Below are 22,959 nucleotides of genomic sequence, written 5' to 3'. Positions count from 1 at the left end.
GTCCACTAATGTGGGAAATTCATAGTAAAACCGACTCACTTTTTAAACACACACAGGTACTGGTAAAAACTGCACTTTGCTAAATGCACTTCTGCCATTTAAAAAGCAATAGGGGTAAGAAATCATAGAATCATAGAATAGTTCGGGTTGGAAAGGACCATAAGAACATCCAGTTCCAACCCCCCTGCCCCCCCTCACACTAAACCATCTCACCCAAGGCTCTGTTCAGCCTGGCCTTGAACACTGCCAGGGATGGAGCACTCACAACCTCCCTGGGCAACCCATTCCAGTGCCTCACCACCCTCACAGGAAAGAATTTCCTCCTTATATCCAATCTAAACTTCCCCTGTTTAAGTTTGAACCCATCACTCCTTGTCCTATCACTACAGTCCCTGATGAAGAGTCCCTCCCCAGCATCCTTATAGCGCCCTTCAGACACTGGAAGCTGCTCTGAGGTCTCCACGCAGCTTCTCTTCTCCAGGCTGAACAGCCCTAACTTCCCCAGCCTGTCTTCATACGGGAGGTGCTCCAGCCCCTGAGCATCCTCGTGGCCTCCTCTGGACTTGTTCCAGCAGTTCCATGTCCTTTTTATGTTGAGGACACCAGAACTGCACACAATGCTCCAGGTGAGGTCTCACAAGAGCAGAGCAGAGGGGCAGGATCACCTCCTTCGCCCTGCTGGTCACGCTCCTTTTGATGCAGCCCAGGATACGGTTGTGTCAGAGAACATTATCAGGTTAAGGAACAACATCCCATATGCACAAAGGACATAGTAGTGCATTGGCTGCAGAAAACCATAGCATGAAAGTTTGCATTAAGCTGTAAAAGGCGAGGTTTTCTAAGGAGGAGACAAACCTGCAAAGAGGAAACCAATGTTCTTCAGAACCAAACGTATTCAGCTCCTCCCTCGCTGGGAAACTAAAGAGCAAGATGACAACAGAAGCATCCTTAGGGGGTGAAAACTGGGAGGAGTGGCTGACACACCAGAGGACTGTGCTGCCATTCAGCGAGACCTGGACAGGCTGGAGAGTTGGGCGGGGAGAAACTTGATGAAATTTAACAAGGGCAAGTGTAGAGTCTTGCATCTGGGGAAGAACAACCCCATGTACCAGTACAGGTTGGGGGTTGACCTGCTGGAAAGTAGTGAAGGGGAAAGGGACCTGGGGGTCCTGGTGGATAGGAGGATGACCATGAGCCAGCAATGTGCTCTTGTGGCCAAGAAGGCAAATGGCATCTTAGGGTGCATTAGAAAGGGAGTGGTTAGTAGGTCAAGAGAGGTTCTCCTCCCCCTCTACTCAGCCTTGGTGAGGCCGCATCTGGAATATTGTGTCCAGTTCTGGGCCCCTCAATTCAAGAAGGACAGGGAATTGCTTGAAGGAGTCCAGCGCAGAGCCACAAAGATGATTAAGGGAGTGGAACATCTCCCTTATGAGGAGAGGCTGAGGGAGCTGGGTCTCTTTAGCTTGGAGAAGAGGAGACTGAGGGGTGACCTCATCAATGTTTACAAATATGTGAAGGGTAGGTGTCAGGATGATGGAGCTAGGCTTTTTTCAGTGATATCCAGTGATAGGACAAGGGGCAATGGGTGTAAACTGGAACATAGGAAGTTCCACGTTAACATCAGGAAGAACTTCTTTACTGTAAGAGTGACAGAGCACTGGAACAGGTTGCCCAGGGGGGTTGTGGAGTCTCCTACACTGGAGATATTCAAGGCCCGCCTGGACAAGTTCCTGTGTGATGTACTGTAGGTTACCCTGCTCTTGCAGGGGGGTTGGACTAGATGATCTTTTTAGGTCCCTTCCAACCCTTGGGATTCTGTGATTCTGTGATTCTGTGAAGCCATCCAAAAGCCTCAATTAGACTGAGAGGGAGATGCCCCAGCAGCTCAGTGCTAATTGGAAATGCAAATATTTATCAGCAGAGCGTAGCTGCTGTGTGTAGCTCCATTGTGCTCAGTGCAGCTAATGACAGTAGGAAGCCCTGTGCTCCCTGGTATTTAGGTAATGACTGGGAAAGCTGTCACATTCCCTTAATTGCTAGCCAGGATTTTCCTCCTGGCAGCAGTGTTCAACGAAAGGAAATTACAAAGATTGCTCCAGTCTCACGTTGCTTCATTGAAGTTTTAGTTCTTCTTCAAAGCTGGGCAATGATGAAGAATGAATAATTCTCCCAAGGCAGATCGTGCTCTGCATCAAACATGAGCTCGGTGTAGACAAACTGAATTAAGAGACAAGGAAAGCACGGTCAGACACCCAGAACTGAAGGAGCCAATTTAGCATCAGTAAAGACAAACAATATGAGAACCATACATAAACCTGCTTCACGTTTGCCATGAATACTCCTTCAATTATGATACATGTAATGTTCTAAAAGCAGTTCATTTAACAAGCAAAACGAAACAGCCAAAGGGGAGCTTTGGGTTTCCACCTAATTGAGCTTTCACAGTAGAGCCTTCTTTGCTCTTGGAGCATCAGCTCTGTGTTTATTATTCTATGCCATCTAGGAAAACACTCTATTGTACCTACTTCATAACCTCAGTATGAGCAGAAGCAACTGTGGTGAGCACAGTGGCAAGGCCTCATAGAATCAAAGTGGTTTGGGTTGGAAGGGACCTTAAAGGGAAGAATTTCTGCCTAAAATCTCATCTCCATCTCCCCTCTTTCTCACATTCCTCGACTTCCTTCCTTGTACCAAATGGACTGCAGAGCATTCACCAGTCCATTAAGGATCATCAGCATTTAAATTAATGAGGAGTTTGGCTTTAGGAGGTACCATCAGGCCTTTTAGCGCATCATTTACTCGGATCCCAATCATACTTACTGTATGTCAGCAGGGAAAAGAAAGCTCTATCGGACTGGTCCAAAGGAACTGCTGTTTCTGCAGTATATTATGACACAAGTCTACATTAGCACTCAGTTAAATAAAGTCTATGAGCCAAGTGAAGTATTTTTACTCCACTGAATAAAGGGAAATATAAGAACATCACTTATTATGGCAGCAGACCCATTGTAAGGCACGGTGTAATTAGGCATAGGAGTTAATAACAGGACCAGGACTAATAGCCAAGGTTTTCCTCAACACCTTTTTGCAAGCCTTTCTGGGGCATTGATCTTCTTATCCCGTGTTCCTCCTACCACCACCTAAGCAGCTGTAAGTGGGATGTGTGGATCTTCACTGCTACCTATTTAAAACTCATTCCTTCTCATGAAGCAGCAACATTGACTATGGTGGCAAAACCCAATCCAGTGGAGACGGATCAAGCTCCTAGCACAGCCCTGTCAGCACCTGCAGCAAGTGACTTGCTCCTTCCAATCCAATTCTCAGGGGATGAGCATCTACATCATGAAATTAGCAACAATATGAACTGCAGATTCAGCACAACTTGGATTGCACTGATGGATGGATTCCCAGCGTGCATGTTTTATTCATCTCAGGGATGCTTTCTCAGGTTGGTTACATCTGCCCTCTGTAGTTAAAATGCTAAAAGTCATTTTAGGGTCACTACTGAGCAGCCAAGAAGCTCTGCAGGCAGTGCTGTACCTTTGCTAAGTGCTAGCAGCCAAAACTCACTTGGTTTCCAAAATGAAGATATCAACCAAAGACTGATGTTCCAGGAAGCTGTAGTAATCAAGGCACTTTGTTCAGTATCCTGTTCCCTCCCATTGCTGTAAGTCACCTTGCTCAAGTCCCACAGCTACTCCCAACTAAGGTCATCAGCATGTGAATTAGCATCCCTATGAGAGCACAGTGTGCGGCAGATCAGGATGCAGAGTTTCTCCATCATCCTTGATTCCTCATCATCCTCAACTGCAATAATTAAGATTCAAGGACGTTCACTATAAGCACACTATGATAGAGGTTCCTGCTACCTACCCAAAACCCCAAAGCTTCCTCAGCGTTCAGGCACTCAAACCAATTCTCATTTCAGCATTCACCCCAGGTTACCTGACCACGGTCCCTCTATCGCAAATCCAAGAGTGTAAAATGAGACAAGTTTAAATTCCAGAGCTAACACACTGTAATTTCACCCCTCACCTTCACAGTAACAGCTCTGTTCGCTATAAAACTCAGACACAAACAAGGCAGTGGCTTTTGGAACCAGCTATTTCACAGCCCACAGGAAGTCTCAGTGCTGGTCCCTGAGCACACCAAGAGGAATGAATGGAGCTGCGCTTCCCAAACCCAGAGCACAGCAGAGGGGCAGGATCCCCTCCCTGAGCTGCTGCTCACGCTCTGGGGGTGCAGCCCAGCACATGGGGGGGTTCTGGGCTCAAGCGCTCACTGAAGCCGGGTCATGGGGAGCTGCTCCTCACCCAGCACCCCAAGTCCTGCTCCTCAGAGCTGCTCCATCCGGTCTGCCCCGGCCTATGTGTGTGCTGGGATTGCCCCGACCCAGGGGCAGGACCTTGCCCTTGTTGAACTCCATGAGGTTTGTACGATCCCACCTTTGTTTCCTCTCAGCTGAGGTTTCCTGCATTCCTGGTTATTCTCATACCTGGTATTTGCAGGTGCTGATTCACAGCCTTCCAGAAACACACATTTGGCTGCTTTTATGTGTAAGAAAAGTCACTTCAGGATGGAAATAACTTCTTTTTCTGTGAACACTCTGCAATACATATCTAGTTTCATCCGAGGAGATTAAATAAAGCATAAATAAGGAGCTCATAAGGCTGTGTGGAGACCTCATGGCAGCCTTCCAGTACCTGAAGGGGGGCTATAGGGATGCTGGAGAGGCACTCTTCATCAGGGACTAGTGACAGGACAAGGGGTAATGGGTTAAAACTTAAACAGGGGAAGTTTAGGTTGGATATAAGGAGGAAATTCTTTCCTGTTAGGGTGGTGAGGCATTGGAATGGGTTGCCCAGGGAGGTTGTGAGTGCTCCATCCCTGGCGGTGTTCAAGACCAGGTTGGATGAAGCCTTGTGTGGGATGGTTTAGTGTGAGGTGTCCCTGCCCATGGCAGGGGGGTTGGAAATGGATGATCTTGAGGTCCTTTCCAACCCTAACTATTCTATGATTCTAAATATTCTACTTTAACAAAAGCCTCAAAGTTTTATCAGTCTCTGTTGTTCTATTACAGTATTATAAATCACATAGGCAAATTCCTGGCCTGCCATTGTACTAGGTCTCTTTTACCTTTAAAAATAGAAGTTGGATTTGAGCCTAATATATATTCTTCACGTTTTGGTTGAATTTACATCTCCACATTTCCCCTGAGGGGAAGCCCCAATACAATTAAACTGCAATTCAAAATCCGCTTCGTTTCTGTCAAAGCTGAACCGAGATACCTCCAACCCAAGTGGTCATATCCCAGATCACAACCTTTCGATGCGGGTTCTCTAAAATTAGCCTCAGAAGATCAGCCCACAAGTGATTTTGCATCGTTTTAGTACCTTATGTTATGAACAGCTTCTATCCCAGATCTGAGGTGATGCACTACCTCCAGCCCCTGCTCCGCTGGCTCCTAACCTTCTCCCCCCAAAGGAGCATCTGTATTCTGGATATTCCCTGGGAGATTCATTAACTGCTCCTTCCTTAAAGGCTGAAATCATTGGCATTTGTCTCAGACTACATGTCTCAAGCATTTAAAAGACCTGTCAGGACACAGAAATGAGTACATACAGAAACCATCACTTCATCATTCTCTCTGTCCAGCCATCGCAGGCAAAGAGAAGACCTAACTTTTGCCTAATGTCCTTAAAGACCATTCTCTATCTTGCACTCCTGTATATCATTTCCACAGCATTTCACACTCCCTTTTCATGGCAGTGCCCTCAGAGGGAAAGGGTGAATTAGAATATTGGTGTCTCTAGCTTAGGAGGCAATTAGACCAATAACAACAAAGCAGAGCTGAACGTATGCTCAAAATAACCTAGTTAGGATCCTATTTTAATTAAAAATCACTCACATAATCCTATTATCCCGAGGCATGGATCCAATCCAGCACATCACTTCTTAATCTTTTAGCCCCACACCCAGAAAGTGATTAAAAACCCACTGTAAAGAACCAGAATGGTCCTTGCTGTATATCAGGTTCCTCTCTCAAATGGAGAGTGCAGGAAGATAGAGAAATGCATGTTCTGATGTCAGTCAGGCACGCACTAAACAGCTTAAACAAAGAAATTAAAAGCAAAACAGTGAAAGAAACATATCTCAAGCCAGTAAATGGCTTTCTCACTACCTGCAAGCACTTCCTTAAAGGCACCTCTTATTTCCCTGTATTTCCATGCTTCGCCTCCTCTGTCAAAAAGAAGCAAGAGCCTCTTCTACAGCTGCACAAATTACATGATTTTGGAGTAAAAAAAGGGAAAAGAAATATTTCAGATTCACCTTGCATTTCTGGATTTGCTCTCACATGCCCTGTGGGGCCCTGCTGCATAACAAGCATTCTATCCATAAGAGACAGCAGCAGGACAAGCCAGCACTGCTGCCAGAGCTATCTACCTCTGTGAATGGGGGTCCAAAGGGAGATAGCAGGAGCAGAGTAGAGTATGCACCACCATAGAGTGTGAATGTATAAGCGTATGTACACAATACACATACATCTACATATGTGTGCATGTAACTTGAACCACCCAAGTAACTCCCTTGGTTTGTTTACTCCCAGACAGTGATTATGCATCACATGAACCATTATAAAACTATGTAATTACCCTCAAGTGATAGGAAGTACTCAAAAAAAGGGGCTGTGAAAAGCACAATAGAGAGCTCTGAGTTAATGGAATTTGGTATTACACACTGCCCAGTTACTTCCCACTCGTTACCCCCTACTCCACTATGGGGAAACACCCCCCTGCAGCCCTGATCCTGCTCTGGGGCAGCAGCACAAGAGGGACGTGGAGCTGCTGGAGCGAGGCCAGAGGAGGCCATGGAGCTGCTGCGAGGGCTGGAGCAGCTCTGCTCTGGAGCCAGGCTGAGAGAGCTGGGCTGGGGCAGCCTGGACAAGAGAAGGCTCCTGAAGGGGAGACCTGAGAGCAGCTCCAGTGCCTAAAGGGGCTGCAGGAAAGCTGGAGAGGGGCTTGGGACAAGGGCCTGTAGGGCCAGGCCAAGGGGAATGGCTTGAGCCCGAGGGGAGACTGAGCTGAGCTCTTAGGCAGAAGCTCTTCCCTGTGAGGGTGCTGAGGCGCTGGCACAGGGTGCCCAGAGAAGCTGTGGCTGCCCCATCCCTGGCAGTGCTCAAGGCCAGGCTGGACACAGGGGCTTGGAGCAAGCTGCTGTAGTGGAAGGGGTCCCTGCCCGTGGCAGGGGTTGGAGGTGGATGCGCTTTAAGGTCCCTTCCAACCCAAACCACTCTGGGATCCTGTGATTCTATGAATCAACCCTTATTTTTGATTTGTTCATAGTGTTAATTGAAATAGAAGCAGCCACCTCTATGAACAATGACTGAAAGAATATTTTTGCTTATAGTGTATGAGTCTGGTTTAGCAGAATACTGAGTTTAGTTGACGTGCACTAGCATGTGAACTGTTTGCCCCTTCAAGATTTCAGAGCAAACAGATCAGTTAGGCTTTAATCTAGAAAGTGAGAAGACGGAAGAGACTCATTTAAAGAGATTACAGATCCCTAAACCAAAGTCTTTAAGGTCCCTTCCAACCCAAACCATCCCATGATTCTAATGCAAGAGCACCTCCAAAGCCTGACTCATGCTGCCATGTGAGCCTGAAGCTGACAGAAGAGGTGATATTTTGATTGAACCTTCTCTATACCATTAGTGCTTGCACTCATCACAACAGCGGCAGTGGCCCTGATGGGAGGGCTGAACACAAGTGCTACAGCTGTCAACTGCATTCAAATCCTTAAGAGTTTCTCATTTTGGGGCCAGAACCACAATCCATGCAGCAAGACTCATGGGCCTGCAGCTTTTCTGGGGCAGAGTGCTTCAGAAAGGCAGTACAGCTGACACAGACATCACAAACCTAAGCTGGTTGCCTGGTTCTCAAAGGGATTTAAACAGCAGGTGAGTGGGGCTGGGCTGTGGGACATGACCTTTCTTTATTTCAGCTATTTAGATGCAAATTGGTCCCCTTTCCTCCCCCTTTCAACACCATCTGTTAGCCCAGAGGTTCAGACTCTGCCTATGGGGTAGGTCTGGGGGGATGGGGATATAACTAAAGCATGGAGAGTATCTCAGTTGATGCCCCTGTTTCCTCCGAAGCACAGTTCAGGGCAAGAGAAAATATCACTTTGCAATACTGTTCAATTCCAATAGGATTTTCCTCTCTTTCTGCTGCACTTTTCTTACTCACCCCCTGGATTTCCTGCCCTAGAAAGCATTCCTTGTCCAGATTTTGGCCAACAAGCAGCAGAGTAATGCTTGCAGCAGGTTGCTACGGTGTTAGCATAGGGCATGAGCTGGTATTGCAGGAAGTATCAGGGATTCAAGGAATTAAAAGTCTTAGGTGATAATGATGAAGTCCTTCACTACAAGGTGCAGTATTTAATGTTCTTTTAGTGCTAGGGAAGCCACCTCATCTCTGCCTGACTTTCCCAATGAACAGCAGTGTACTCTCAAGAAGTGTTGAGAGATTTGATTCATTAAACACTTCACCCAAGGCTCTGGATTCTTCCCAAAGGAAGGATTATGGGTGATGACACAGAGTACATAGTACACTTACAGGAAGCTTGGAGATGATGGAGGCCTGGGAGGGGTGATGGAAGTGCTGCTACTCACAGGGATACGGACAGGTTGGAGAAACTGGGCAAGACCAACCTCATTAACAAAGGAAAATGCAAAGCCAAGATGCTCCTGAGGAATAACCCCAGGGACCAGCATAGAACGGGAGCCAACTGGCACAAACGAAGCTGCAGACTGGTGGACATCAAGTTGACCATAAGCCTCCAGAGTGCCTTTGCAGCAAAGGTCAACAGCATTTAGGCTGCATTAAGAAAGGCACTGCCATTAGGTAAAGGGAGGGGATCCTTCCCCTCTGCTCAGGGTGGTGAGGCACATCTGGAGTGCTGGACCAAGTGTTCACCTCCCCAGTACAAGAGAGACATAGATATACTGGTCAGAGGCCAGTAAAGGGCCACAAAGAGGATTAAGGCACAAGAGCATCTGATGTACAATGAGAGGCCAAGAGGGCAGAAGGAAAAGCTCCCGGGGGTCTTATTAAGGTGCATAAATACCTGATGGAGGTGTAAAGAAGATGAAACCAGGCTCCTCTTGGTGGTATCCAGCAACAGGACAAGAGGCAACAGGCACAAACTGAAATACAGGAAATTCCATTTCAATGCAAGAAGGAAGGAGGGAAAAAACAAAGCACAAACCAAAACGAAAAGCTTGCTCCCTGAGGGAGGAACCAAACCACAGAACATGGAGTTTCCATCCTTGGGGATGCTCAGAGCCCCACTGGATGTGCCCCTGACCAAACTGTTCCAGCTGCTGCCACTTTAAGGAGGGGTTGGACTCGATTATCCATGGAGATTCCTGCCAACCTCACCAATCCTGCAACTACAAGGCACAAAAAGTGGCAGGGAGGCTCTGAAGGAATGAGACACAACATCATTCCAGCTACTTTTCTGAGTCAAGTGTTTCAGTCAACTGCATCCAAGGCCCCAGTTCAGTGATGAAACAAATGAAAAGAGGTGATAAGTGATAACCTTGAGCAGAAAATGAGTTGGAAGAGTTGGGATCAGTGATCCAACAGCCTCATTTTGAGTTTTAATGTGTGGAGTACAGGCCTGGTACTTGGGAGATGCAAGTTCTCCTCCCAGTCCTCACACAGACCTCTTGTGATGTTGGTGGCACATGAGCAGGGAGAGGAGTGTGAGTAGTGTTTGCTCTACCCTCCTCCAACCGATCCCCTCGCTAAAGGAAAGGCAATTCAGGTAGTTAAAGAGCACACACACTATGAATAAAACCCTTCCCAGGTGCTTCTGCAGCTTCAGTTACCACAAGAAACACATTCTCAGTTAAAAAAAGAAGGGGAAAAGAGAACTACATATGCAATCCTAATGGGAAACTCAACAGCAGAGGGTAAAGGGGGTATAGAGGGATGTGGAAACTCTTCCTTCCCCTTGGAGCGCAGATGATGGGACAGAAGAACCCTCTCCAGCTTGGACTATGAATAGGCAGAGACCCCCTAAGAGGAGGCAGAGAAGGAAGAAAATAGAGTGTGGGCCTCAAAGCTTCAACTATAGCTGAAGGAGTCCTTAGGCTGCCATTGCACAACAGCCAAGGCTGACACCAAGCTGGGTTCAGGCAGACTTCAATGACGATGCTTTACTGAGGTGAAGGCAAGGAGCTTTTACTTCAGCTCTTACTCTGCTGCTTACATCCCTGCCACACAAGGTTTGCACCACAATATCTTATAAGGGCTTTGGAGCCCTTCTTTACTGTTGGGATATTGGTTTGGGGGTTGAGTGTCGCCAACACAAACACATTTCCCTCTTTCTTGCAGACAGAAAAGGCCGGAACAACGCATGATGGGTGACAGTCAGGAACTTCGGGTACCTGGTCCCAAACTATTGACTTCTAAAACACAAGCAATCGAGCATCTCTGACTGGAAAGCAATATTCTGACCAAAGCTGCAGCATTCTATAGAAACATTTCCCTATAAAAGAAGATTAAAATCAAGGCCATGTTGGACACAGGGGCTTGGAGCAAGCTGCTCTAGTGGAAGGTGTCCCTGCCCATGGCAGGGGGTAGGAAGTGGATGAGCTTTAAGGTCCATTGCAACCCAAACCGGTCTGGGATTCTATGAATTATCTCAACAATGTTTCAATAAATTTGTGCTGCTGTTTTGAATGATTTAAAAGTGTTCATTTTAATATAAAAGTGGGTAAATGTTCTCCACTGATGCAAAGTAGAGTTTACAGAACATCGGCAATGAGTGTCATTGTTCTGCACTGCTCTGTATCACCAGCTAAGTTCTGTTTCCAGATCTCTGGCATTTCACCAGCATTACTGAGACTCTAAAGAACACTTACTGGAAGTGTTTCTATTTCACCATCTTCTTGTTCACAAGTCCACATGCATGTGTAAGTTCTAAGGGCTGCAACCCTGCAGTTTGATCTGTAATACAAGATACAGGCACCAAATCTCAGTCGCCTTGGCTTTAAAAAGGTCATGTGTGATAGATAGCTAAGGGGTACTTGGCCCTCATGCCAGCAAGCCGCCCACTGAAAACACTGGGATTTTGGCGTGAATTAGGTTCCTAGGATTCATCCCATAATGCCCTGTAACACTTCCCACACAGAACTACCTGACAGCTCCTGGAAACTGGCTAAATGTGAAGGACACATCGACAGCATCTGAGGTGAGGCTTCCAAGGTGCACTGTGTAACAACTGAATTCAACCAACACGTGTCTGCATTGTGCACGCATCCTCCCCATCCCACATTAACAGGGTAAGAGCAGGCTGGTTTCAGAAGAACAGTGGCTAAAAACCCACCTCCAAAAGACACTTAGAGCCAAAACCACACTTGTAAAAGCAAAAAGCCCACAAAGCAGCTGCACACCCAGGACATCACATCACACGTGCAATAACCCTCTCGCTTGGGTTCCCTGCTGCTAATAGTGATTGGATAAGTAAAGGCAACAACAGGCAAATCATAGAATCATAGAATGGCCTTGAACACCGCCAGGGATGGAGCACTCACAACCTCCCTGGGCAACCCATTCCAGTGCCTCACCACCCTCACAGTAAAGAATTTCCTCCTTAGATCCAATCTAAACTTCCCCTGTTTCAGTTTGAACCCGTTACCCCTTGTCCTGTCACTACAGTCCCTAATGTAGAGTCCCTCCCCAGCATCCCTATAGGCCCCCTTCAGGTACTGGAAGGCTGCTCTGAGGTCCCCACGCAGCTTCTCTTCTCCAGGCTGAAGAGCCCCAACTTCCTCAGCCTGGCTCCATACGGGAGGTGCTCCAGTCCCCTGCTCATCCTCGTGGCCTCCTCTGGACTTGTTCCAGCAGTTCCATGTCCTTTTTATGTTGAGGACACCAGAACTGCACACAATGCTCCAGGTGAGGTCTCACAAGAGCAGAGCAGAGGGGCAGGATCACCTCCTTCGCCCTGCTGGTCACGCTCCTTTTGATGCAGCCCAGGATACGGTTGCTTTCTGGGCTGCAAGCGCACACTGAAGCCAGCTCATGTTCACTTTCTTATCAACCAACACCCCCAAGTCCTTTTCTAGAGCCTCTTTCCAGCACCAGATTGTCATCATCTCCCACAAACACCTCCAGATCATCCATACAGTAACTGCTCCCACCCACAGTGTGACCTGGGACAGGATGGATGGGTTTGCAGCCAGGAAGCATCGAGGTCTGAGAGCCAACTGCTGCCCACAAGGTGCCTTTGTGCCCAGATCTAACACCAGGGATGCTCAGGAAACTGGTGTGCTGCTGGTTGATGGTCTTTCCCATTCTGTTCCACATTCTCTCTGCCTCCATTCCTGGCAGTGTTCAAGGCCAGCTTTGATGGGGCTTGGAGCAACCTGCTCTAGTGGAAGGTGTCCCTGCCTGTGGCAGCCAGCTGGAACTGGAAGAGCTTGCAGGTCCCTTCCAACACAAACCATTGTCTAGAACTACGATTCTATGATTCTTATCTGGTCAATATTTGCTTAGTTAAGTATATGCCAGAGTTGAACATTCCCCCTGAGGGAACATGGCTACGAGCCCTATTCAACCCAATCTGACCCTCATCATGTAGGGAGCAAGCAAAATCCGGGTCATGTATTCCATGAACCAAGGGCTTCATACAGTATCCCTGCTCTGAACAGGAAGTCTGGATCATGTCCAAACTGGTCACCAATTTATTGATAACAGCATAAAGTCTGCAGGATCTAAATCTTCAATGGATCCTTTATTCAGATCCCTGGAGGCAGCAGGGGCTTGTACACAAAAGAATCAATAGCTACAGCACAAGTCAAATCCTATCCCTGTAAATCACAGAATCATAGGATGGTTTGTGTTGGAAAGGACCTTAAAGCTCATCCAGCTCCAACCCCTGCCACGGGCAGGGACCCCTTCCACTGGAGCAGCTTGCTCCGAGCACCTGTGTCCAACCTGGCCTTGAGCACTGCCAGGGATGGGGCAGCCACAGCTTCTCTGGGCACCCTGTGCCAGCGCCTCAGCACCCTCACAGGGAAGAGCTTCTGCCTAAGAGCTCAGCTCAGTCTCCCCTCGGGCAGGTTAAAGCCATTCCCCTTGGCCTGTCCCTACAGGCCCTTGTCCCAAGCCCCTCTCCAGCTTTCCTGCAGCCCCTTTAGGCACCGGAGCTGCTCTAAGGTCTCCCCTTCAGGAGCCTTCTCTTCTCCAGGATGAAGTTTATCTGCTCCTGCTGGGAGCAGGGCTTTGTCCTCCAGACAGACAGCAGTACCTCAGCTAACACAGGAATTGTCCTATAATTATCACACAGGATTTATAGTCAACAAAACACAAGGGATTTTTAACTTCAAGAGCATTTCTGAAGGCAAAAGCAGCAGAGAAAGCTTTTCAAATGATGACTGTGAAAGGCCAAAGGGGGAAGATTGTGCATTCGTATTGGTCACTGACAACTGTGCCTGAGGCTGGTCATGGAAGACCAGGGTTAGAATCACAGAATAGTTTGGGTTGGAAAGGACTTGAAGATCATCCAGTTCCAACCCCCTGCCACGGGCAGGGACACCTCACACTAAACCATCCCACCCAAGGCTTCATCCAACCTGGCCTTGAACACTGCCAGGGATGGAGCACTCACAACCTCCCTGGGCAACCCATTCCAGTGCCTCAGCACCCTAACAGGAAAGAACTTCCTCCTTATATCCAATCTAAAAGGCATTCACAGGCCATACCAAATCAGTTTTATCTTCACTGAGGGAGTTCAGTTGATAAACTCTCAGAAGAGCCCCACATAAGAGAGTAAGTTGGCAAAAGAGACCTAGGCACTCAACTGGCTCCACAGACTGGACCCAAGCTTGATTCTCTGAAGCTTTTTCTTTTCCCTTCCACTTCGAGTTAATTCTGGGATGGCACCAGTTCTCCTCTCCCAAATGGAAAACCCTCTGAGAGCAAACCAGACACCACAGCTTCCTAACAACTCCATAGACCATGCTGGCAGAGCATGCTGCTCACGTGTGAGCGTTCAGGGCATCCACAGCATCGTCTTGGGATCAGAGCAGAGCTACAGTTGGATGCTCTCCAGGGGTATTTTAGGAGAAGAGAGTCAAATTGCCCCACAACATCACTTCCAAGTTTCAGTCTAATGTTACAGCAATTTGCTCGACACGTTTTATTTCAGAGGATAGACTGGTGGAGTGTTATTAATGTGTCCACGTTCCCTAATGCAGCGTTCATATCATAAGGGATGGGATTCCTTCTCCTTCAGTTTTGCTGCTGATAACAGAAAGCATTACACATTCTTTGTGCAGCCTGGAAAAGAGATTTGGAGAGACTGAGTTTAAGGCAGGCAGTGAGAAAGATGCATAGCAGGATTCTTAAGAGACCTGCTCCCTCCCCACATCCACAGACTTCGAGCAGAGGATGCTTGGTCCTCTGGTTTCTCCTGCAGAAGTCCATTCAGACAACCAGCTTACAAGACATTCACTGAGGACATGGTGGCTGCATCACCTGATGCTTTCAATTCCTGCAGCTCACCCAGAGCCACATCATCTGGAGAACAAGAGTTCCACGCCTCCAACCTCACAGTATTTGACAGAGGTCACGCTGGGACCCCTTCTGAAAACACGCCCAGAAAAACGTGCAAGATGAGCATGTTTCTGTGCTCCTGTCACCGCCATCCGCCCAACTCTTCCTCAGTGCAACTGTTTCCAAACCTTGCAAGGATCTCACAGCATCAAAGAGAACACACTCAGATGACCCTTGGAGAGACATCAATTTGATGGATGGACCACTCAGTGCATAAAGAACTGGCTGGATGGCCACACACAAAGAGTTGTGGTCAATGGCTCAATGTCCGGCTGGAGACCAGTAACGAGTGGTGTCCCTCAGGGATCGGTGTTGGGACCGGTCTTGTTCAACATCTTCGTCGCTGACATGGACAGTGGGATTGAGTGTGCCCTCAGCAAGTTTGCCGATGACACCAAGCTGTGTGGTCCGGTTGATACGCTGGAGGGAAGGGATGCCATCCAGAGGGACCTTGACACGCTTGTGAGGTGGGCTGATGCCAACCTTATGAAGTTCAACCATGACAAGTGCAAGGTCCTACACCTGGGTCGGAGCAATCCCAGGCACAGCTACAGACTGAGCAAAGAAGAGATTCAGAGCGGCCCTGCAGAGAAGGACTTGGGGGTGCTGGTCGATGAGAAAATGAACATGAGCCGGCTGCAGTGTGCGCTCGCAGCCCAGAAAGCAACCGTATCCTGGGCTGCATCCAAAGGAGCGTGACCAGCAGGGCGAAGGAGGTGATCCTGCCCCTCTGCTCTGCTCTCCTGAGACCTCACCTGGAGCATTGTGTGCAGTTCTGGTGTCCTCAACATAAAAAGGACATGGAACTGCTGGAACAAGTCCAGAGGAGGCCACAAGGATGCTCAGGGGCTGGAGCAGCTCCCGTATGAAGACAGGCTGAGGAAGTTGGGGCTGTTCAGCCTGGAGAAGAGAGGCTGCGTGGGGACCTCAGAGCAGCTTCCAGTGTCTGAAGGGGGCCTATAGGGATGCTGGGGAGGGACCCTTCATCAGGGACTGCAATGACAGGACAAGGGGTAACGGGTTAAAACTTAAACAGGGGAAGTTTAGATTGGATCTAAGGAGGAAATTCTTTCCTGTGAGGGTGGTGAGGCACTGGAATGGGTTGCACAAGGGAGGTTGTGAGTGCTCCATCCGTGGCAGTGTTCAAGGCCAGGTTGGAGAGAGCCTTGGCTGGGATGGTTTAGTGTGAGGTGTCCCTGCCCATGGCACGGGGGTTGGAACTGGATGATCCTAAGGTCCTTTCCAACCCGAACTGTTCTATGATTCTATGACCTGAGGGCATCAATGTGCATTCGGACCATCCGTTAAACCCACAACGCATCCACTGTCAGAAGATCTGTAAAGACTGGGGAAGCATCATAGAATAACAGACTGGTTTGGGTTGGAATGGACCTTAAAGCTCATCCAGTTCCAAGACCTTCTTTCTTATATCTAACCCAAATCTTTCCTGTTTAAGTTTGAACCCGTTGCCCCTTGTTCTGTCCCTAGAGGCCCTTGTCCCAAGCCCCTCTCCAGGTTCCCTGCAGCCCCTTTAGGCACTGGAGCTGCTCTCAGGTCTCCCCTTCAGGAGCCTTCTCTTGTCCAGGCTGCCCCAGCCCAGCTCTCTCAGCCTGGCTCCAGAGCAGAGCTGCTCCAGCCCTCGCAGCAGCTCCATGGCCTCCTCTGGCCTCGCTCCAACAGCTCCACGTCCCTCTTGTGCTCTTGGATCAGGGCTGCAGGGGGGGTCTCCCCAGAGCACAGCAGAGGGGCAGAATCCCCTCCCTGAGCTGCTGCTCACGCTCTGGGGGTGCAGCCCAGCACACAGCGGGGTCGGGTCATGGGGAGCTGCTCCTCACCCAACAGCCCAAGTCCTTCTCCTCAGGGCTGCTCTCACTTCTCTGCCCAACCTGTAGCTGTGCCTGGAATTGCGACACAAGTTTGAGCACGGCCCTGGTTTCCTCTGCAAATGAAAGTCTTCAGTACAACACTTCACATCCTGAAAGCCACACAGAGCCTTGAGTCACTCGCTGGGTCCCGATCAAGCTGATTCTAAGAATCTGTATGCAAGTCGCTTACCCCGAAATTAACCTACTGCCTTGCAAAGTGCGGCTGAATTTAGGAGAGTGATGACTTCCAGCACCTGCTGCTAGTCTCACGGCCCAGCTTCTCCCAAATGAATGTGAAGTCTTCTAAAACTATTTACAGCAGGAATTAAGGAAAGAACTAAAAATAAGAGTGCTAAAAGTGGAACAGAACCATCAGCTGGCTCAGCAGCCCCAGCTGAAACTCTCATTTCCAAAGCAAATAGCTAAGCTGAAATCACAGTCGGTCCTCACGGCAGACTTGCATCCTCAGCCAGGCATAACAGGGAATCACAGAACGGTTTGGGTTGGAAAGGACCTTAAGATCATCCAGTTCCAACCCCCTGCCATGGGCAGGGACACCTCACACTAAACCATGGCACCCAAGGCTTCATCCAACCTGGCCTTGAACACTGCCAGGGATGGAGCACTCACCACAGGTTCCACACACTAAGTTGCACACATGCAGGACATCACCTCAGAAGAAGCTCTACACAGCAGGAAAACCTTTGTAACAGAGGTCTCCTGGCTTTAAGGGCACATTAAAGAGAAGCTGTGGCTGCTCCATCCATGGCAGTGTTCAAGGCCAGGCTGGATGCAGCTGTGAAGACCTAAAGGTGTGCAGGCATTAAGAAGAACTCTTGCCATGGTTTCAAGAGGCAGTGCAAACCTTAACTACTGAATGCACGGGTTTATTCTGGTTTATTTCCAGGGAAGGAAGAGCTCGGGATTAAACAGGGAACCCTCCACACACAGGTCTGCCTCAGAGAAGAGCTGGACCACTTGCTTGTATGCACAGCAGTTGGAAGCAATTCAAACCTGGGGCTTTATTTCTGTTCCTAAGCCAAACAGAGGTTACTTGTCAAAACTCAGCTGGGATGTTAAAACCTCCCTCATGTTCCCTTTTGCAGCTTAAGAACATGTAACAGGCTATGCCTGCTTCCTCCCCTGACCCATATATATCAAACTATAAAAGCTGCAAGCAGCCTATGCTGAAAGGTTTGCTCTTTAGGAGGTGGAACAAAGAGCATGGCATTCCTTTCTGAGTGCAACGAAAACAGTGTGAATAAGGTTTCAAAGGTCACCATCATTACAGCCCCTCAGAGCTAGAAGCACCCGGTTGCAATTCAAGCCTCACAGCTCATCTTTTGAAGCCCAAAAGCTTGGCTAAGTTTGCAGGTCTTTTGGAGATGCTAAAGTGTACCCAAAGGGGCTCAGCTCCAGACACAGGCTGAAGCCAAAGAAAACAGAGTAAAACTCAAAGTACTGAGGTTTAGGAGATCTGCATGGGCAAAATCATAGAATCACAGAATAGTCTGGGTTGGAAGGGACCTTAGAGCTCATCCAGTTCCAACCCCCCTGCCACAGGCAGGGACACCTTCCACTAGAGCAGCTTGCTCCAAGCCCCTGTGTCCAACCTGGCATTAAATCTTCCTTCACCCATTGCTTTAGAGCTGAGCAGCAGCCCGGAGAGCATCACGTTATATTGTTCCTTAGGATGCTCTTACTTCTTTGCTTATGGCTTATGTATTCATAGAATCCCAGAGTGGTTTGGGTTGGAAGGGTCCTTAAAGCTCATCCAGTTCCAACCCCTGCCACGGGCAGGGACCCCTTCCACTGGAGCAGCTTGCTTCAAGCCCCTGTGTCCAACCTGGCCTTGAGCACTGCCAGGGATGGGGCAGCCACAGCTGCTCTGGGCACCCTGTGCACCCTCATAGTGAATTCGAAGCACTCCTGATGTGTGCAACTTTCAGAACCAGCTATCTGCTGAATAATGAATTAACTAATGCTTGGAATAAAGAAATAGCCTGAAATGGTTGTGGTAGGGAAAATGAGCACGAGTTTCTGCAGAAAAGGATAGTACTCCACACACACACACACACACACAAACCCAACTCTTTCTGCCTGCCTACACCAGAGGCTCATTAAGTTCCAGGCTCTTTTTCCTCAATTTCAAGGCATTCACAGCAAACCATCCCTCCATAAAACACTACTCAGTGACAAAATGTTACTAATGAGGGTGAAACAACTTCTGATGGGTAACACCGAATACCTGAAAGTGCCCAACAGCTTCGCTACCTGTGTGTATGCAGAGGACGTTGTTCAGACGAGGTGAGAAAGGTCCCACGAGTTTATAGCTGAGGAGAAACACAGTGTGGGTTTCCAGACTCCTCTTCTGCCCTGATTCTGGGTTTTCTGTTTTCACCCTCCACACTGCTGGGTCATGGGGAGCTTAAAGCGATGCTCACTTCAGCTGCTGTAAACAAGCAGCAGATGCTAAGGACAAGCCAGGTTTGACTCCTAAAATTCATTAGCATCTTCACAGAGTTTGTGGTTTGTTTTTCATACTTCTCCTTGTGCACAGTAAAAAGAGTCTGTTTTATTGACGTGCTCTGCTGCCAGTAGTGTAACAGTTGAGTTTTAACACCTTCACCACTTCTTCTTATAATCCCAGACTGGTTTGGGTTGAAGAGACCTTAAAGCTCATCGTATTCCAACCCCTGCCACGGGCAGGGACCCCTTCCACCAGAGCAGCTTGCTCCAAGCCCCTGTGTCCAACCTGGCCTTGAGCACTGCCAGGGATGGGGCAGCCACAGCTTCATCTTCTTAAGAGATAATAAAAGCAACTGAACAAAACACCTCTTGGATTTTCCCTGCTTAATTGCCCAGAAACATTCTACTCAGCTGCTCCCTGAGGTTTTATAACCCAAAGAAAACTTCAGTTTGATGGTATTTTCAAAAGCAAACCCAGAAACACACGTCCACCACTACATGGTTTGTGACCTACAGTGTGATGTGTTTTCATTCTCAAAGAGTCAGAGACCCGCCATGACCCCATCCCATCGGCATTGCCACTACATCTGAAGCAACTCGACTGGATGGTGAGGACTTTGCTGGCAACAGGCACTCCTGTTCCAAGGAGGGGGGTGAAGAGAGTGTAGCAAAGTAATACCCTGACACCGGGCACAGTGGAAGAAGTTGTCTGAGCCAGCATCAAGCCATGGCTGAAAGGGCTTGGGAGCAGATTCATATCCCATTCAGCTCTTTATCACGGACTGTAGAAATAGGACAAGAGGTGATGGGTTCAAACTGAAACAGGGGAAGTTCAGGTTGGAGATAAGGAAGAAGTTCTTTACTGTGAGGGGGCTGAGGCACTGGAATGGGTTGCACAAGGGAGGTGTGAATGCTCCATCCCTGGCAGTGTTCAAGGCCAGGTTGGACAGAGCCTTGGGTGCAATGGTTTAGTGTGAGGTGTCCCTGCCCATGGCAGGGGGTTGAAACTGGATGAGCTTAAGGTCCTTTCCAACCCAAACCATTCTATGATTCTATTCCCACTACATGAACAACAACCTCAGGCAGAGCTGCAGCCTCCACCCCTGTGTCTGCCCAGAACCCCATATTAGTTGCCCCAAAATAAAGCCATGAGGAGGCAATCCCTCTGCATTTGTTCACCCTCTGAACGTCAGCCAGGCTTGAGCAAGTCCCACAGGTGGAGAGCACCTAAGAGAGACTGGAATCAGGCCTCTCCTTGGTGAGGCAACCAATGACTCTTCAGCAGTCCCTCAGGGCTGTTTTCACTCTCTCATGAGAACCTGGGATACAGTTATGTAAAACAGATTCCTCACCCTTAATTAAAGTGAGGTTCACATGCACACCCTGCTGAAGGCAGCATTAAAAGAATCACTTCCATGGAGGAGAAGGCAGTTATAATTAAAGCAACCAAGCACCTGAGCATGCACACAGGGGAGTGTCCCACAGTCGCCAACAACAACCGGGATAATCACTTCCTCTGGAAACCTGCAGGAGAGAGCGCTGGGGAAAGGACAGGTCATGCGGACTGTTCTGCAAAGGGATCTGCCCTGCACGGGGGAGCGCGGCAAAGCCCATCACCAAATTCCACCTATTCTGAGGCCACAAGAACCAGCTCTCCATGGCACAAGCAGGCTCTTCCAAGGAATCCCAGACTGGTTTGGGTTGGAAGGGACCTTAAAGCTCATCCAGCTCCAACCACTGTAACAGGCAGGGACACCTTCCATTGGAGCAGCTTGCTCCAAGCCCCTGTGTCCAACCTGGCCTTGAGCACTGCCAGGGATGGGGCAGCCACAGCTTCTCTGGGCACCCTGTGCCAGTGCCTCAGCACCCTCACAGGGAAGAACTTGGGCCTAAGAATCACAGAATGGTTTGGGTTGGAAAGGACCTTAAGTTCATCCAGTTCCGACCCCCCTGCCATGGGCAGGGACACCTCACACTAAACCATCCCCCCCAAGGCTCTGTCCAACCTGGCCTTGAACACTGCCAGGGATGGAGCACTCACAACCTCCCTGGGCAACCCATTCCAGTGCCTCACCACCCTAACAGGAAAGAACTTCCTCCTTATATCCAATCTAAACTTCCCCAGTTTAAGTTTTAACCCCTTACCCCTTGTCCTGTCACTACAGTCCCTAACGAAGAGTCCCTCCCCAGCATCCTCATAGCCCTAAGAGCTCATCTCAGTCTCCCCTTGGGCAGGTTAAAGCCATTCCCCTTGGCCTGGCCCTACAGGCCCTTGTCCAAAGCCCCTCTCCAGGTTTCCTGCAGCCCCTTCAGGCACTGGAGCTGCTTTTATCTACTTTAAAATCAAAGTCCAGGTTGTTTTATCAGAAGATCCCTGGACGTGAGGGGAACATCCTCAGCATGCAAAGAGACAGATGCCGCATTCACCTTTACCTGTTGGACTTTATCACTTCACCTCATCCATGTTCCTCACCTGATTCCCAAAAGAAGAGTCCCATTTTAGCTTCCTCTTGGATAGCAGCCCATCTCTCTGAACCTTTTAGCTGCCTTTATTCGGTGCCTCTATGTCCTCCTGGCAATGTGGAGACTAAAACCGCACATCACACACAAAATACAGGGGCACCCAGCATTCATACTGAAGCAATACTGTTCATCGCTTTCCTGATGATGATGGTGGCTTTTTTGGCTGCTCCTGCAGGGATGTTTCCTTCTCCATCCTGAAAAGTTAAACCATCCCCAAGTTTTACTTCCTATTATTCATGCAACATTCAACCTACAAAATAACCTTTCCTCCAAACTTGTAGGAGCTTAAGATCTTGAAAGAACCTTTCTGAAAAGTCAAATGCATTCCATCCTTTCTTAGTGACATCCCACAGAACATCCTGGGCTGGGATTTTCCTGCTGGGATGGGCAGCAGGATTTTCATGTTCAGATGCCACACTGACCCTTTCCCAACAGTTAACATTTATTTGTATGTTCAAAGATCCTTATTACAGACCTTCCCATTCCTGATCTCCTGTGCTGCTCCCAGAATCCCTTCTGGAGCCCTTTTTATAGATGGGAATTGCACTGGCAACAGCCCCGTCCCTTGGCACAGCAGCTGTTCATAGTGACAAACGATACAGCTGGGCCAGCAGCTCTGCAGCTTCACATTCAAGCTCCTCAGGACTCTTGGTTGAACAGCATCCAGCTCTGGTGACTTATTAATAGTTATATTTATTAATACCTTAATTACCTATTTGGTCTAATTTTTGTATTGATCTCAAATCAGTTCCTCTGATCTATTGGCTACAAAAATTGCCCTCACGCCCCCAGCACCTTCAACAGTTGAGACCTGATGCTCTTTGCTATGGTTCTATCAAATGTAAGTAACATTTCAATACCTTTGTTATCAAGCACTCCCCAAAATACCCTAATCGCAATGGATTATATCCTAATGTGTGTGATATTCATGACTTAATGAATATGAAAAGCAAAGTCCTAACATCCAGACCAGGAAAATAAAGGTCCAGAACCCCCCTGTGTGCTGGGCTGCACCCCCAGAGCATGAGCAGCAGCTCAGGGAGGGGATCCTGCCCCTCTGCTGTGCTCTGGGGTGACCCCCACTGCAGCCCTGATCCAGCTCTGAGGCAGCAGCACAAGAGGGACGTGGAGCTGTTGGAGCAAGGCCAGAGGAGGCCATGGAGCTGCTGCGAGGGCTGGAGCAGCTCTGCTCTGGAGCCAGGCTGAGAGAGCTGGGCTGGGGCAGCCTGGACAAGAGAAGGCTCCTGAAGGGGAGACCTGAGAGCAGCTCCAGTGCCTAAAGGGGCTGCAGGAAAGCTGGAGAGGGGCTTGGGACAAGGGCCTGTAGGGCCAGGCCAAGGGGAATGGCTTGAACCTGCCCGAGGGGAGACTGAGCTGAGCTCTTAGGCAGAAGCTCTTCCCTGTGAGGGTGCTGAGGCGCTGGCACAGGGTGCCCAGAGAAGCTGTGGCTGCCCCATCCCTGGCAGTGCTCAAGG

At 48.8% G+C, this 22,959-nt stretch overlaps 1 protein-coding gene across 5 annotated transcripts in view; it reads right to left on the bottom strand.

Annotated features, from left to right (window-relative positions):
- Positions 1 to 22,959, bottom strand: part of PAK1 (p21 (RAC1) activated kinase 1) — a 76,453-nt gene that overhangs the window by 40,126 nt on the left and 13,368 nt on the right. For 2 of the 5 annotated variants that reach the window (XM_065678875.1, XM_065678876.1), the window contains exon 2: positions 9,127 to 9,205. The exons of 2 other annotated variants lie outside the window; for them this stretch is intronic. The gene's annotated coding sequence lies outside the window, so the exon portion shown is untranslated. Of the gene's footprint in view, positions 1 to 9,126; positions 9,206 to 18,766; positions 18,850 to 22,959 lie in introns of those variants that run through there. One more of the 5 variants, XM_065678880.1, reaches the window with a different exon arrangement.

This window comes from Lathamus discolor, chromosome 4 (assembly GCF_037157495.1).
Source record: "Lathamus discolor isolate bLatDis1 chromosome 4, bLatDis1.hap1, whole genome shotgun sequence".
NCBI classification, from domain to species: Eukaryota; Metazoa; Chordata; class Aves; order Psittaciformes; family Psittacidae; genus Lathamus; species Lathamus discolor.
The sequence above is the reverse complement of the archived record's forward strand: the minus strand, read 5'-3'. Positions and strand labels throughout refer to the sequence as shown.